Genomic DNA, 17,844 nt, shown 5'->3' with positions numbered 1-17,844 from the left:
CAAACTGGTAAAGCCACTATGGAAGACAGTTTGGAGAGTCCTCAGAAACCTGAATATAGCACTACCACAGGACCCAGCCATCCCACTCCTTGGAATATACCCAAATGGAATTAAAGGGGAGAAAAAAAAAGCCATTTGCACATCAATATTTGTTGCAGCTCAATTCGCAATAGCTAAGACATGGAATCAACCTAAATGTCCATCAACGGATGACTGGATAAAGAATCTATGGGATATGTACTCTACGGAACACTATACAGCAGTAAAAAACAATGAAATCTGGGCATTTACAACAAAATGGAGGAAGCTGGAAAACATCATGCTGAGTGAAATAAGCCAGTCCAAAAGGGACAAATATCACATGTTCTCCCTGATCGATGGCAACTAAACGAGAACCTAAAATGATACCCATTGAAGTGAAATGGACACTATGAGAGACAATGACATGATCAGCGCTTGTCTAGACTGTTGAGGAACAACTTACTATTTTGTTCCTTTAGTATTTTTGTTGTTGTTGTTGTTGCTTGGTTTGCTCTACACAAGGCCACTGGTTGAACTCTGCAATCAATGCACAACCATTCTTAAGCGTTTAAAAATTAACAGAAAATTGATCTCTGTGAAACATAGGAGTGGGAATTAGAGAGGGAGGAGATATATAGGACGGCACATACTCACTCAGATCTACCTCCAATGGTGGAACTAGAAATGTGCCAGGGGATTTCAACTCAACCTTACCAAGGAGACAGGTACCAATGCCAGAACACTTGGTAAAATGATAAGTATAAATACACAACCGATCAAAAAGATAGGGTAAGTGTCGAAGAGATTTCACAAGACCAGTGTAAGCAAATAATGAAGGATAGAATCAAAAGGGAGAGAATGATCCTGCGGGGGAAGCAGGACACACAGCAGACTCATAGAATGGCAAATGCCCAAAACACCACTCCTGCCTCAGAATCAACCCTTGGGACATTCAGATCTGACTAAAAGGTCCATGAGAGTCTCACAGGCATGGAAAGCCATGACATAGTGGCAAAAAACAATCTAAATGAAAGATCCTGGTGAACAAGACCCCAGCAGAAGGAACGGGCCATCAAGGAGAGAGGCGCCTTTCTCTGAAGGGAGAAAGGAACCTCCACTGTGATACGGCCTTGACTAAACAAGTTCAGAGTCGGTGAACTCAAGGGGCTTCCATAGCCTAGACAGCTCATAGCAAGCGTCTCGGGTGATTGCTGACATCATAAATAAGAGTGCCAATTGTTAAATCAACAACGGGAGTCACTGGGTTCATGCTCCCCACACAGGATCTCTGTCCTTAATGTGTTTAACTAGGAAACTCAAAAACAACACTACTAGTCAAACAATACCCTATAACTGGATCGGTTGTGTGAGTGCAGCCTGTTGAAATCCCTGCTTAGTATATACTAAGTTGATCTTCAGTATATGAAGGTAATTGAAAATGAAATGTGATGAAGGGCGGGGTGGGAGAGGGAGTGGGAGAGGGGAGGGCCACGGGAGGGAGGGAGGTTGTGGGGGAAGCCACAACAATACAAAAGTTGCATTTTATATTCCACTTATAACTATTGGTTGAACTCTGTAATTAATACACAATTACTCTTAGGTGTTTAATTAATGCTATAACTAGTACTCAAATAGTATTTTATACTTTGTGTTTCTGTGTGGGAGCAAAATGTGGAAATCTTTACTTAATATATGCTAAATTGATCTTCTGTATATAAAGATAATTGAAAATTAAAAAAAAAACACTTCTTGGTGCTAACAAAAATTATAGCAGAATATGATTTGATTAATTTATTGTTTTGCTTATTATATTACCTAATGGGGCAATGTTCTGCCATTTGTGTTAACTTTTTCAATGACAAGTTTCTAATATTTTTTAAATGTGATTTTGTTCTAGTTAGATTTCATTTTATCCTGTTTATGCCAGGAAGTATATATAGCAAGTAAAAGCTGAGTGTAGATCTGTACAAATAATTCAGAGAATCTTGAAAAGCAACACTGGCAAAATGTTATGAACCCATGGCAGAGGAGTGTATGTGAGTGATTGGTTGCCTTGGAGATGAAGCATTCAAGCCTATATAGGAAAACATTTTGGACTTGCTCCCTACCAAGGATTTCCAAACAACAATATTCTGAAGAGATACAGATTTATATATATGTTATATATATTATATATATATAGTTGTTATATAACAACATGTAAATGCTAAGAACAATGAGTATCTCTTATTGAATATTGTTTACCTAACTTATTTTGGCCCAATATCTTGAACTGCTTTTGAATTTTGATATGTTGTTCTTGTTCAAAGCAGAAATTGAGAATGTTACAGTGAATATGCATAGAAAAATGCATGTTAGTGTTTAAAAATGTGTTCAAAGATTGAAAGAACTCTGTCATCACCTTACTTGTTCTTGTTAGAGTAATTGACATTTTCATGGTAGGGTTTGTATGGTGAACTGAGACAAGAAATCTTTTAGATATTCTCTTGGCTATTAAAACACTCAAACGTTCACATTGATAATTTATTTTCAAAATAATTCTAAATTTCTTTTCTTGGAGTAGAGGAAATTAATAAAAATTGAACTATTCTTTTATTTCATACTAGTGTATCTTAAGAGGTATACAGAATTCTCTTACCTAAGGCAATAAGAATAGATAACATTTTAAAATTTCTTCTTCAGTTTGTAATATGTACATAAAATTAAATATGCATAAATCATCCACTTATATTTCACTGAATTTTCAAAAGATGAACACTCTAACATCCAGTCCAAAAAATACGTCACCAAAGCTCACATCTTGTTTCTTGTTAAACGCTCCCTCAGTAAGTTAACCACAATCCTGACTTTGAACACACTAAGGTAGATATACCTGTGTCTTCATTTTATATAAATATAATCAGACAGTACACATGGTTTTGTGTGGCTTATGCTCAGTATTATGGTTGTGGCATACATCTATAACACTTGCAGTTCTTACTGCTTTTTACTGTTTTATTGTATGAACTTTATTTCTTTCTATCTGTTTGCTTATTTTATGAATACTGATTTATTTTCCTATTATTATCCATTCTCTTACTAGATATGTGGTTCTGGAGGATTTTGACTATTCGAAATAACACAGCTGTGAAATGTCAAAGACAAAACAAAGTCCAGACAAAATTAACCAAGAATTTTCATACTTTAATGAGTTACTTTCACTGAAGCAGGGTTAAAAGGTATTACAAAAGACAGTACCTTTTAGAATCAAAATTGTAAACACTGAAAGAATGATTGCCAAGTGTTCCATTAAGGTGAGGGCTTTGGGAGTGAGGGACTTCATTTGTGTTCAGTCCCATCTACCAGCCCTTGATTGCCTACAGGCAGCATTTGAAAGGAGTGTTGTACAGTGGTTGGCATGGAGGATTTTCTGTGTCTGGGCCCATTCCAGGAGTACGTGCTGACCCACTGAGGTGGTCTTCTAAAGTCATAATGGTGTTTATGGAACTCAAGTGGGGAGGTAATAGGCCAAAACAGTTCCTCAGAAGATTCTGTTACATTCTTTATTGGCGGAACCAAAACATTCCCCGAGAGTTCTGGCCTGATTTATGGCCATGGGAGGAGACAACGATTCTCTCCCTGACCTAACTCCTAGTCTGCATCATCCACGCCTTCTAGACCTGGACCTTCAGTGTTAGTACTTACCTGGCCTGCATGATCCAGTTTTAGAAAGAATTCTGATGAGTCAGTTAAGAAAGCACTTCTACCCTTGATATCTCATTATGCTTACTCAATCAAGTCCTGCTGGTAGCTGATCACCCTGGCCCACCTTCAGCAAGAGTTCTGGTAGGTCCATTTAGCACGAATCTACCCTTATCTGATGTTTCTTCTTGGTTTTTCATCCATATATGCCTCCAACTGCTTCTTTGGCTACAACCTTGGCTTGTTGTATAGAAAATCCACTCCAGCTCTACACTAAGGTCTCTTTTCCCATATTGTTATAGCTCCTAGTTAAAAAAAAAAAAATCTGCTTTTACCACTTTATTACCCAGCTCTGGTTTTCTTTTACAGAGGAAAAGCAAAAAAAAAAAAAAAAAAAAAAAAAAAAAAAAAAAAAAAAAAAAAAAAAGAAGAAGAAGAAGAAGAAGAAAGAAACACAGGCAGGCAGCCAATGACCTGAACTCTGAGCTAGTTAGTCTCAAATTCTCTGGTGGACTCTATGTCTGGCTGATTGACACGAAGATAAGCTTTAGGTTTGGTTCCCAGTGCTTCTACCACAGTAGTGAGAAAGTTGGCTAGGATGCACCTCCTGAACCTCTTACGAGAGCTTTGACCAAGCAAGCTGCTTGGTAGACAATATAACCTGCCGAGAGCAGGTTCGGTTTAGACTACATGGACGAAACTCAATCTCCGCTCATAACAGAAAACTCAGCAGTGCTACCTGAAGCAGGTAGGCTTTCCTTCAGTGAATTGTACTTGAACACAGAAAAATGAGCAGGTAGGTATTTCACACCAGCACAACTAAAAGGCATATTCAAATGTAACATGGCTCTTTACCTAGGAACTGCATGGTTTCCACAGTGAATTTACTCCTACACTTCTGGAAGAATTGAAACATTCAAATTCCTAATCAATTTAAAAATATCAGTTTCCTAAATTAAAAAAAGTCCAGCAAAAACTTCTAATACTTATTCACAATGCTACTGTATACCCTTAGAATATTTAAAATTAAGTTCCTTGTACTCATAGTCAAATGAAAATAAAAAAGTACAATCCTGATTGGAAAAGAAATGTATAACTATAGTACAGATTTGTTTATTTCACTTAACAGTGATCAACAGTTAAATCTATCTTTTTTTTTTTTTTTTTTTTTTTTTTTTTTTGACAGGCAGAGTTAGACAGTGAGAGAGAGAGACAGAGAGAACGGTCTTCCTGCCATTGGTTCACTCCCCAAATGGCCGCTACGGCCGGCACACTATGTCTATCTAAAGCCAAGAGCCAGGTTCTTCCTCCTGGTCTCCCATGCAGGTGCAGGGCCCAAGCACTTGGGCCATCCTCCACTGCCCTCCTGGACCACTGCAGAGAGCTGGACTGGAAGAGGAGCAACCGGGACTAGAACCAGTGCCCCAACCGGGACTAGAACCGGGGTGCTGGTGCTGCAGGCTGAGGATTAGCCTAGTGAGCCACGGCACTGGCCAAGTTAAATCTTTCTTATTACAAAATTCTAGATTCATTTACTTGGTAGCTAAATAATATTCTGCTGTATATTTTTGCCACCTTCTCTTTGTTCATTGTTCATGGAAATCTAGGTTGTTTGAACACTATTGCAATGAGCAGGGGCCTGAAGCTGTCTGATTGCGTGCTAATTTCATTTTCTTCGGATACATACCACAAAATGGTATAACTGCATCATTGGGAAGATCTGTTTCTCTTTCTGAGGAACTTCCATTCTGTTCTCCATAATGACTGTGCTAATTTTCATTCCCATCAACAGAGTATATAAATTCTCTTTTCTGCACATTCCTGTCAATATTTGTGTGTGTGTGTGTGTGTGTGTGTGCCTTTGTTTAATAGCCATTCTCAATGGAATGGGATCATGTCTTACAGTAGTTTGAATTTGCATTTTCCCAATGGCTAGTGATGTTGAGTACTGGTAAGCATTTGCATTTTTTCTTTTGAGAAATATTTGTTGAGGTCGTTTGCCCACTTTAAATTGAAATAATTTGTTGATTGTTTTTAGTTCCGTGTACATCTTGGATATTAATATTTTTAGATGAATTATTTGCAAATATTTCTTCCACTTACTTTGATTGTCTCTTCTCTCTGTTGAATGCTTTCTATGATGAGAAATTTCATAGTTGAATATATCCCACTTATCCAATTTGCTTCTTTTTAAGATTTATTTATTTATTTGAAAATCAGAGTTACACAGAGAGAGGAGGAGAGGCAGAGAGAAAGGGGGGTGCTCTATCCACTGGTTTACTCCCCAATTGGCCACAATAGCTGGAGCTGTGCTGATCTGAAGCCAGGAGCCAGAATCTTCTTCCAGATCTCCCACATGGGTGCAGGTGCCCAAGGACTTGGGCCATCTTCTACTGCTTTCCCAGGCCATAGCAGAGAGCTGGATCAGAAGTAGAGAGGTCAGGACTAGAACAGGCACCCAAATGGGATGCCAGCACTGCAGCCTTATGCACTAAGCCACAGAACCAAACCACCCCCCTCCTTTAAAAAAAAAAGATTTATTTATTTGAATGTCAGAGTTACACAGAGAGGAGAGGCAGAGAGCGAGCGAGCGAGCGAGCCAATTTTTTTTTTTTTTTTGGACAGGCAGAGTGGACAGTGAGAGAGAGAGAGACAGAGAGAAAGGTCTTCCTTTGCCGTTGGTTCACCCTCCAATGGCTGCCGCGGCCGGCCCGCTGCAGCCGGCGCACTGCGCTGATCCGATGGCAGGAGCCAGGTACTTCTCCTGGTCTCCCATGGGGTGCAGGGCCCAAGGACTTGGGCCATCCTCCACTGCACTCCCTGGCCACAGCAGAGAGCTGGCCTGGAAGAGGGGCAACCGGGACAGAATCCGGCGCCCCGACCGGGACTAGAACCCAGTGTGCCAGAGCCGCAAGGCGGAGGATTAGCCTAGTGAGCTGCGGCGCCGGCCGCCAATTTCTTTTCTTTCTTTTTTTTTTTTTTTTTTTTGACAGGCAGAGTGGACAGTGAGAGAGAGAGAGACAGAGAGAAAGGTCTTCCTTTGCCGTTGGTTCACCCTCCAATGGCCGCCGCGGCCAGCGCGATGCGACCGGCGCACCGCGCTGATCCGATGGCAGGAGCCAGGAGCCAGGTGCTTTTCCTGGTCTCCCATGGGGTGCAGGGCCCAAGCACCTGGGCCATCCTCCACTGCACTCCCGGGCCACAGCAGAGAGCTGGCCTGGAAGAGGGGCAACTGGGACAGAATCCGGCACCCCGACCGGGACTAGAACCCGGTGTGCCGGCGCCGCTAGGCGGAGGATTAGCCTAGTGAGCCGCGGCGCCGGCCCGCCAATTTCCTTTTGATGTCAGCGCATTTGGGGTCTTATACAGAAAAAATCATTGCCCTTGCCACTGTCTTGAAGTGTTTCCAATTTTTCCCCCTAGAATTACATGGTGTATAACTTTTTATTATATTGGTTTAGAGAATTATCTGTTTTTTTCTTCACATTTATATTTTGTCAAATATTTTATAAATATGTGTGAATAAAATATGCATTTTTATAAATACATATATTCAACAGAATTTCATAGATGAAAATTCCTTGAAGAGTGCTGCTCTTGTGTACTATTTTTAATGGATGCATGCTATTCTTGTTGTGAATTTGACTTAAGTTATTTAGGCATTTCTCATTTACTCATATCCTAAGAGTCTAGGTTTTGCAACAGTGAGAATTCCTGCAATAAATATCTCTTTGTGGCCATTATGGTTTTATTAATATGAGAAAGATTCCTGGAGTGAGATTACTGATTCAGAGTATACATATTATTCATTTTAATAGATATTACACAATCACTTTCCAAACAGACTGTAGCAATATATCCACCATTAATATGTGAGATTATTCTTTTTCCCATATTGAACACAGTAGATATGGGATAAATCACAATACCTTTCCATTGGATGCTGACTTCTGGTGGGGTACACATAGCTAACAGTTTTGGTGTTTAATATTCAACATTAACTTTCCACTAGATATATCAAGTTTAAAAAGATCAAAATTGTTATTATCCTTCAAAATTAAATAATAACCATGATAATTGGAATAAGTTAATATACTTTCTCTAAATAATATTTCCATCCAAATATATAGTATGATTTCCCATTTGCTGAAATTTCTTTTATGTCTTTCAACAGGATTTTTTAACTATTTTCACGGGTACCCTTTCTGATATGCACTATTTCTAATTACTTTATTGTTATGTATCCATCATAGAAGCAGTTTTTTCCCCAATTCTGTTTCCTGGCATGTCTTGTCAATCTAATCTATTGATATGTGGATCTGTATATTTGTCAATTTCACCTTAGCAAAATACTATCAGAAAACACCATTGAACAATCAAAACTTATTTCCTTGGATTTACTAAAATAAAGAAAGTTACTGTGGTTGATTCTTAGCACCTCAGAAAAGGAAAGTAGAAAAGGATGAGGCTCTGAGATGTGTTGACTCTATGCCAAATCTATCAAGGTTGGGAACTCCTTGAGATTGGGCAAGTGTGACATGGTAATTTTAAATTCATGAACATAATGAGGTGAAGTCTTAAACCAGGCTTGGTCAAACAGATTGATTGTTCACCTTGAAAAATCAAGTGTCGTTCATTGATTTATATTGTATCTTCAGAGCAGAACTATTTTATAGAGCTGGACCCTCAGAAATCTTACGTTTTTCTGTCTTGATACACTGACAAGAAATTATCCTGGTATCTACATGTTCTTAACAGAAAAAATTTTCCTTGGTTTAAGTTCTTACTCACTAGTTGGCCCAAGATGTAGATTACTTCATGGTCTCAGAATATAATTAATTTAAATTTTCACTGCTTTTTGCTGTGTTGTGGGTACATGAGATGGCCCTGTGGGTAGTCTTTCCAATATCTATCAATGCCATATTTTTTTTTGTTTGAAGATCATTGGTTAGGTCACTTAATGGAACATTGTCCCTGAAGCATTTTTCACACATGGGCATGACATATCCACACACATTAGCAGAGGAAAACATTAAGAGATTTAGCTACAAATACTAGCACTTTAGTATAGGAGAGTTTATTTTATGATGACACTTCTCTGTCTAGGCATGATTTGATAGAGACATATGCTTCTGATCATCTGGCCTATTGCTTTATCATCTAAAGTCATTCAGTGGTCAAATCTAATTATGCAGAAAACCATCTTTCTTAATACACCAGACTTACATCAGCGGAAGATGGCTCTCATCCGAAGGGATGTACGTGTAAACACTGTAATTGTATAGGAAGGGCATTTTAATCAGAACACAGGCACTGGAAACATGCAAAGGAAGTGACCAAAGGTTCCAATAGCAAAATCAAGGTTAGAAAAAAGTACAGACATCGTTGATAAGAGGCAAAATAATCATTAGTGACAGATGGAATAATGTATAGGTGAAAATGAAATAAAATAACCATGAAAGATCAGAACAGATTAACATAAGGTACAGCAGACATTAGATGCAGTGGTGAATACGCTATTTGAACACCTGCCTCCCATGCTGGAGTACCTTGGTTTGAGCTCCGTCTCTGCTTCTAACTCCAGCTTCCTGCTGATTTGCATCCTGGGAGGCAGCACATGATAGTTTCAGTATTTAGGTCCCTGCTATGCATCCACATTAAGTTCCTAGCTCCTGACTACAGCCTAACACAGATCTCTTTCTTTCTGTCTTTCTCTGTAACTTTCTGCCCCTTTCTCTCTGCCTTTAAAATAAATAAGAAAATAATATAAAGTCAAACTAAAATAAAATATGGCCATCTGTGTCTCTAATCATTTAGAGCTTTTTTCCTGGATGTGGTATAGATGGCGTTTCCCTCTGGAGTTGCTATGTTGATTAATGTTCTTGGTGAAATGCTACATCTGTTCCAAAATTGCCTGAAGCTCCTGCAGGGCCCTGGCCTAAGGTCTCCAGCTAAGACCATTTCTCATGATTTGAAGATGGCTTAAATCTCTTCCGCTGCGAGACAGCAGTCTATGCCTCAGCAACTTAAACGTTCATTGTTGCTGTAGTTGTGGAAAACTCAAAATCCATGCAATTCTCTGATGCTTCATCCAGAAGATGAAATTTCCTATACCACAGGCAAAACTGGGGGGTGGGGGGGAATAATCTCTCGAAGTGTAACACAGAATTTACAATGATCAAGTCACTGATACTCTTGGGGTATCAGCTATGTGAAACGTGGAAATGGAAAATAACCAGTTTCTTAACCATATGATAAAGTATGTCATGATTATCTCAGACAAACAATGTAAATTGGAATTTAGCAATCTAAGCATAATCTTTCAGTAAAAATATTCTTTAGTCTGCGAGTATGAAAACAGGTATTCCTTGGGACGTGCACAATCACTGACATATGCTGTGATTTTTAATTTACCTATAATTAACCTAAGACTACTGAATTTTTTTTCTTTTTTGGGGGGAGAAGGGTTAGGATTTTTATCTTACAGTTGATTAACTACAGAGCTCTCACAGCAGTATTAATTAAAATTTAAATAATACTTAATCTCCCCACCCTTGCTTACAAAATTAAAGTTCACATTTTTTATTTACTTTGAAATTTGGTACTTGAATTGGGAAAAACCAAATTACTAAGAATAGTGGTTAATGAGATAAATGTTAACAGTCACAGTATCTAAGTAAAGGTGTCTTTATAGAAAATATTTTGAACATACCTAATAAATAACAGTTAATAAAAAGAAAATTCTTTCAAATATAAGGAAATTTCACCACATGATTCAGAATTATGACAAAAATTTTGCAGGGGGGCTCCAACCCCCTCCTCTTAAGTAGGACTTTAAGGGTATCAAGGGAGGGATCGAGTTTGGAATTGTGCTGTCCTATATTTTATGGGAGTACACTCACCTGCAGTCCGATTAGCCCGTCAGCGACTTCGTGAGTCCTCACACGGGGCACCAGTTGCTGCTCGTCACGGGGTAGCAGGTCCGATAGAGCTGCTCAGGGCCAGCCTGGGGAGCTCGGGGCCGAGAGGGATGAAGAGTGTCGGCGGCAAAGGAACCACACCAGAGCCGGGAGATCAGCCAACGCCCAGGGCGTAGCCGGGTTCTCGACTTTATTGGGAGGGGAAGCGCTTTTATAGACACAGAAAGGGGGCTGTCCAGGGCACAAGGGAACTGAGCCAATCAGCTGAAAGGTAAGGCAGGACATGAGCCGGGCATGCTCTCAAGGGCCAATCACAGCTGAGGACACGTACTGTCCACGAATACAGAAGTCTCCTGTCAGGCTAGGTACCGCCCCTGGGGGCCATCTTGGATGTTGGAAACGCTGAGTCACTGGGATGCGGAAGTGTGGAAAACTCCAGCAAAGGCTTAGAGGCCTTGTGGAGCGAAGGCTTAGCAACTTTGTTTCCTTTTCGGTTGGAGACCCCTGCAAAATTTCAGCTACTATGGTAAGTACTTTGATAATGCAAAGAAGCTTGTCTGGAAATGTAATAATCTTGTCATTTTACAAGAAAAGAAATATCAACTCTAATTTTGTCTTTTTAATATATTCTATATATCTTACTATTGGATAATAGCGTTATAAATAAAAAAGTAAGACCATTAACACCTAGTCTACTTTATAAAACTTCAATCAAATCCATCCGTTTTTATATTTGAAATATTTTATTTTTTTATTTGATAATTCATATATATTTTTAAAGTTAATCTGAGAGGCAATGAAACAGAGAGAGACAAGCAGAGTTCCCATACAGGGTTAATTCTCAAATAACTACAATAGTCAGGGCTGGACCAGGCTGCAATTAGCAGCCAGGCACTGTGAAACCAAGGAATGCAGCTTTGCCTGGCTCAGACCTTTTAAGATTTAGTGTCATCTCAAATTTGTCTTCTATGGCTTTTTAAAACTCTTTATCAGTGTTTCAAATCTTTCAACGTACAAAGCACAAATGTATGATAGAATTAAATCTTTCTATTTTAGCATTAAATCATGCAAATTATAAAATTATACCTATATTTTTATTTTGAAATTGAGTCATATTTAAAATAAACATTAAATAAAATTTAGCTATATGCATGTAAAATCTCCTTAATGAAAAGTATAAATCTCACTTTGCTATGTTGGATATGTATATCCTATTGTCAAAAAGTATTTAAATTAGTTGCTTATGTCATAGAATATTGTTATACTTTTTTGTTTACAATATAAAACTGAATAACTAGTTAGTTTGTCATTGTTATACCTGTGGTATGTACTTTATAACTTTACAAATTTGGGGTTCATAATTCCTATGTGTAGGCACAAAATTCAGTTAGTATATAGTCATTTTTCTATAAGTGAAATAATTTAAATTATATTTAGTCAATAATGTGCACGTATTTGTAATTTAGAAATGAGCATCAATTATTAATCATTTTAATGTAACATTAGTCTAACTTCTTAATTGATCAAAATCTGGAAATTACAATTTAAACCAAAACATCAATTACTTAATGATTTGAAGCATTACTAGATGTCATTAGAGCCAATGCTTTAAACTATTTGAATAATGTAAAATATTAAATTTCATTAAATTAAGCATACATTTATGTTTTGTAATTTAAGCAATCTGTGGAAATAATAATTTACCCTGGAGCTGTGATTACATATAAATGTCCTGGAAATGCAATGTAAGTTATGAAATTTAAATGCAGATCTTGTGTGAAGTAAACATATTCCAACATTACTTTCCCACTGTGATTATATCAGAGAGAAAAGAAAGTTATTTTAAAATAAAATTTTTCCAATTATGCTTCTGTTTATCATGACTACAAATGAATTATTTTAATATATTTTTATGCACATATAAAATTATATTTTTGTGAAGGTGTAAGTATATAGTTTTAATTGTTAAGATGTTTATTCAAACTTGATTGTTTCACAACTACATAAAATGCTTAGTAGTTTTAATGAATTTTAATTATTCCTGAAAGTGGACTTGATTAGATCTTCTAGAGTATAAACAAAAATCTCGCAGCTGGGGTAGGTTAAGCCATTGTCTGAGATGCCAGCATTCCGGATTGGTGCCAATGGCCCACATACTTGGGTCCCTGCCACCAGTATAGGAGACCTGGATGGAGTTCCAGGCTCCTGGCTCTGGCCAAGCCCAGCCTTGACTATAGACTAGGCCATTTGGGGAGTGGACCAGTGGATGGAAAATTCTCTCTCTTTCTTTCTTTCTTTCTCTGTGTGTGTGTGTGTGTGTTTGTGTATTCCTTTCCCTCTCTCTTTCTCTCTGTAATTCTGCCTTTCAAAATAAATATAAATAATTCTTTTTTTTTAATGACTTCCAGGAGCTTGGAACTCTATACAGGTATCCCACATGGGTAGCAGGGGCCCAAGCCCTTGGGGCACCACCTTTGATTTCTTAAGTACATTCGGATGGAGATGGATTAGAAGCAGAGCAGCTGGCATTTGAACCAGCACTCTGATATGGTGTGCCAGAGTCGTGGGTGATGGCTGAACCTACTGAACCTCAACATTGGCCCCATAATGGATTAGTTTTGCTTGCTTGTTGAAATTTATGTACGTGTGTGTGTGTGTGTGTGTGTATGAGAGTACTTTGGCAAGTTCACGGAAAATGAAATTAAACTTTTTTTGGAAAAAAATCTTTGAAATTGTGTATTAGGTGCCTTCAATGTGTTCATGGAAAAAGAGTATCGTGAAAAAAAAATTAAGATAAAAAATGCAACTCCTGTCATTGCCAGCACTTGAATAAACCAGTGGATAGGGGCGCTCTCTCTCTCTGCCTCTCAAATTAAATAAAAAAATTAAAGACCAAAAAGAAAACCTATAGATGATAAAGAGGATTTTATACCACTGTGCTCCTATGAGCAAACAAAAAGATGTAAAAGCAGTTCTTGCAGGAACATCTATATAAGTAATTTATCTTCTTTCTTTAAAACTTACGGTTTGAGAGAAAAAGTGAAGTACCAATAAATATGTCAATGTCAGTTTATTTTGCAATCAGAAAAAAGTCAAAAAGGCATAAATGGAGGTGAAGAATTTTTACACTAAGTTCTTAAATCTCCTGAGAACTGTGTGTACGTAAACATATTTCTAGTATAGAAAGAGGTTAATGAAAAGCCAGTCACCAGTTAATGAATCTGCTAATCATGTTTTTCCATTATTACATTAGGCTGCTTTTGCTCTTCCGCTGTGGCAATCAGCTCTACATATCCCAGGTGATTGTGTGTGTCAAACGCAATCTTTATGATATCTGGTATCTCTGGGAGAGGAAAACAAAATAAAATGCTTCTTGCCTCTGTCATTGTGAAAGTAGGCATATTCCTATATCTGATCAATCATGCTGATTAGCAACAATGCATTTACTAAAGAGTTTTAGAAAAGATATAGATATTACTTATTCAATCCTAATAAGTGACACTTGTTTCTTAGCATGCTATTAAAAAGCTGGAAGGGAGCCTGCACAGTGGCTCACTTGGTTAATCCTCCACCTGCGGTGCCGGCATCCCATATGGGCACCGGGTTCTAGTCCTGGTTGCTCCTCTTCCAGTCCAGCTCTCTGCTGTGGCCCAGGAGGGCAGTGGAGGATGGCCCAGGTGCTTGGGCCCTGCACCTGCATGGGAGACCAGGAGGAAGCACCTGGCTCCTGGCTTCAGATCAGCGCAGCGCTGGCCGTAGTAACTATTTGGGGGGTGAACCAACGGAAGGAAGACCTTTCTCTCTCTCTCTCTGTCTATAACTCTGTCCAAAAAAAAAAAAAAAAAAAGCTAGCAGAAGATGTCTCAGCAAAAAAATCTTTTTAAGATCAAAAATTATGATAAAGAATATATTCTCAGCTTGTTTAAAATAAAAGGGGGAGTCAAACGATTGTACTATGTCAAAATGTAGAAAGCATGTGGTAATGGCACATTTTAAAATGTTGGTTTTAGTAAGCAGCCTTCTCCATTTTTATAGAAAATAGTGTCCTCTCTAGACAAGTGTTACATAGCTTCAGCTCCGAGTTTCCAACCACATCTCACAGATGCTAACTTTGATTCCCACTGCTCTAAGAAAATAACAATCACCAGAAGAGAATTCTTACAAGGTTCGCACACACACATATATTTAGCTCACAATCATGTAATAACAGGGGCATGAATCATTTCGATGGCAGCTAGATTTTTTTTTATTTTAAGAGCTTAATAATAACTTTCAACTTTTCTCCGTCAGTCCTCCACGACCTGAATAACAGTAGCTTCTGATGGTGTTTGACCACTAGATCATTAATTTCTTTGTTTTTTTTTTTTTTTTACTAGATCATTAATTTGTCTCAAGTCCCTTTACTGAGTCACTTTTTCTGGTTGTTTTAACTGGGCGTACTAAATCTCGCACAAATTGAGCATTAATTGAGTGCAAATGCTTGACTAAGGAAGTGAGGGAGAGGGAGAGACACAGCCTGATTTCAGCTTCTAAGCCTGTGTTCCTTGGGTCAGGCTGTCACTAACCCAGATAAAGGGACGTCCAAGGAAAGTTGCTGAATGGACTTGAGGATATTCTCAATGACTGCCCATTAAATTCCAGAATATGTCTTTGTAATTTCATTAGTGATGCCTGTCAACTACTTTGACAAATACGTAGTTTATGGAAAATGAAAACATATGGCAAGGGCAGACATGGCACCTGTGACTATAAAGGAGTTGACACGCACAGTTGTGGAGCAATGACGTCAACATCATAGCAACCTAAGGTACACTGATGGCCTGGCACATTATGCCATAGAATTTTTATCCTGTATTATTTTAGGGCAAAAAGCAAATTGTTTATGAAAGTACTTTTTTTGTTTGTTTGACAGGTGAAGTTGTAGACAGAGAGAGAGAGAGAGACAGAGAGAAAGGTTTTCCTGCCGTTGCTTCACCCCCCAAATGGCCACTACAGCCGGCGCGCTGCAATGATCTGAAGCCAGGAGCCAGGTGCTTCCTCCTGGTCTCCCATGCAGGTGCAGGGCCCAAGCACTTGGGCCATCCTTCACTGCCTTCCCAGGCCACTAGAGAGCTGGACTGGAAGACGTGCAACTTGGACTAGAACCCGGCACCCTTATGGGATGCCAGCGCCATAGGTGGAGGATTAACCAAGTGAGCCACGATGCTGGTCCACATGAAGGTACTTTTAAAAGCTCATGGGAGGGGCCAGTGATGTGGCACAGTGGGTTAAAGCCCTGGCCTGCAGTGCCAGCATCCCATATGGGCGCTGGTGTTAGTCCTAGCTGCTCCTCTTCCAATCCAGCTCTCTGCTATGGCCTGGGAAAGCAGTAGAAGATGGCCCAAGTCCTTGGGCCCCTGCACCCATGTGGGAGACCCAGAAGAAGCTCCTGGATCCTGGCTTCAGATCAGCACAGCTTAGGCCGCTGTGGCCATCTGGGGAGTGAACCAGGGGATGGAAGACCTCTCTGTCTCTACCTTTCTCTGTAACTCTTTCAAATAAATAAAATAAATCTTTTTTAAAAAGTTCATGTGAAATGTAGCTAAAAGGTTATTTTGATGCAAAAAATTTTTTGAAATTCATGCATAGTTTCTTTATAATATGCATTTTTCCAAACATTTTGAAGACCCTAATATTTAAGAATTTAACGTTTTTAGCACAAGAAAGGCTTAACTTTAAATTCCATTTTTCGTGAACTTTTGAAGTAGTGTCACATTTATAAAAATGCTCAAGACATATAAAATCATAAATATCATGTACCAATTACTGTGAAACACTACAGGAAATTGAGCAGGGCTTTTAAGCTATTAAGAAAAAAAAAACTGAAATGATTTGTTTGCTCTTGTTCTTTTAGGATGACAATTCAAAGAAACACAAAGGTCATTTCTTTCCATATTAGATAAGAAAATTGTTTTGTGAGCATGCATTGTTATTATTCTATGTGAGTATTTTCTATGGAAGGGAGATCATCATATTATGTAACTATGATATGATATTATGTAATGCATGAGTGTTAAACATCAGGCTGTTGTAGAATCAAACATTAAAACCCACACTCAAAAATTCCTCCTGGTTTCTGCACTACAAATTATATCCTACAGCAGTAATTCTCTTAATGGTTGGCATGTACATTTCTAAACATTTCTCTATCTGTTCACAGACCCTATAGACACGTGTGTACTGTTTTCCCCAGAAAAATTGAGTCTTGGTATAAATAGCCTTTATTAATTTCTTTGCTCTTCTTTTAATAATATACTGGGGGCATTTCTCAGTACTGAGTAATTAGAGTCTATTTCATTTATTTCAAATATTTTCCATATAGTACATTGAATGTAAAATATGTAATGTTTCATTAATCAGTATTTCAATTGTTTTCAATGATTAATAAGTAACTATTCAATAAATTATCATTCATATATTCTCCTGAATAAAGATACTTTTGGGTATTTAAGTGGAACACCGTGGAGTATGTGGTAGAAACTTTCCCCGCCCCTTCAAGAAGCCCATGTCTTGGAGCCAGCACTGTGGCATAGTGGGTACAACCACCACCTTCAATGCTGCATCCCCTATGGGCACTAGTTCAAGTCCTGGCTGCTCCACTTCCAATACAGCTTCCTGCTAAAGGCCTGCAAAATCAGCTGGTTTCGGCCCAAGTATCTGGTCCCTTGCCTCCAACATGGGAGACCTGGAAGAAGCATGGCGGTCATCTGGAGCGTGAATCAATGGATGGAAGATTCTCTCTCTCTCTCTCTTTCTCTCTCTCTCTCTTAGTAACTCTGACTTCCAAAATAAATAAATCTTAAATAAAAAAGTCATGTCTCAACCCCTAGAACCTGTGAATCTTACATGGCAAAATGGAATGTACAGAGGTGATAAAGTTAAGCATCTTAACCTGGGGAGACTTTGCTGCATCCTCCATGTAGGCTCTGCGTGTAATTATAATGATATTCATAAGAGAGAGAGAAGAAGGTGAAAGTGGAAGAAGGTGAGAAGGAGGGAAGTAGAAATTAAACACAGGTAGATAGATTACCTCTAGATAGAGGATATAGGTGATAGATGATACACAGATTGAGACAGCAAGTGATCAAAGTTAGCATCAGTGATCCACTTATTGTCAGGTATACTTATTCATCTGCATGTTATTCTTCCCCAATCCCATAACAGAGCCAAATCATGAGAAAAC

The 17,844-nt window shown here is 38.5% G+C and overlaps 2 long non-coding RNA genes across 3 annotated transcripts; one reads left to right on the top strand and one right to left on the bottom strand.

The window, feature by feature from the left end:
• Positions 1 to 5,886: 5,886 nt before the first annotated feature.
• LOC103345416 (uncharacterized) lies at positions 5,887 to 11,018 on the bottom strand. Of its 2 annotated transcripts, XR_515327.5 has the most exons (3): positions 10,605 to 11,018; positions 9,252 to 9,305; positions 5,887 to 6,121 (listed from the first exon to the last, which is right to left on the bottom strand). It is a non-coding gene; the product is annotated as an uncharacterized LOC103345416 (long non-coding RNA). The 2 variants fall into 2 exon arrangements; XR_016211616.1 differs by lacking the exon at positions 9,252 to 9,305 and having other exon boundaries at positions 10,605 to 10,808.
• On the top strand, positions 11,015 to 16,724 carry LOC138843590 (uncharacterized). Its single transcript, XR_011378530.2, has 3 exons — positions 11,015 to 11,148; positions 12,303 to 12,367; positions 16,516 to 16,724. It is a non-coding gene; the product is annotated as an uncharacterized LOC138843590 (long non-coding RNA).
• The last annotated feature ends 1,120 nt before the right edge of the window (positions 16,725 to 17,844 follow it).

Source organism: Oryctolagus cuniculus, chromosome 8 (assembly GCF_051225735.1).
Source record: "Oryctolagus cuniculus isolate XC-2025 breed Fujian yellow rabbit chromosome 8, ASM5122573v1, whole genome shotgun sequence".
In the NCBI taxonomy this organism is placed as follows: domain Eukaryota; kingdom Metazoa; phylum Chordata; class Mammalia; order Lagomorpha; family Leporidae; genus Oryctolagus; species Oryctolagus cuniculus.
The sequence above is the reverse complement of the archived record's forward strand: the minus strand, read 5'-3'. Positions and strand labels throughout refer to the sequence as shown.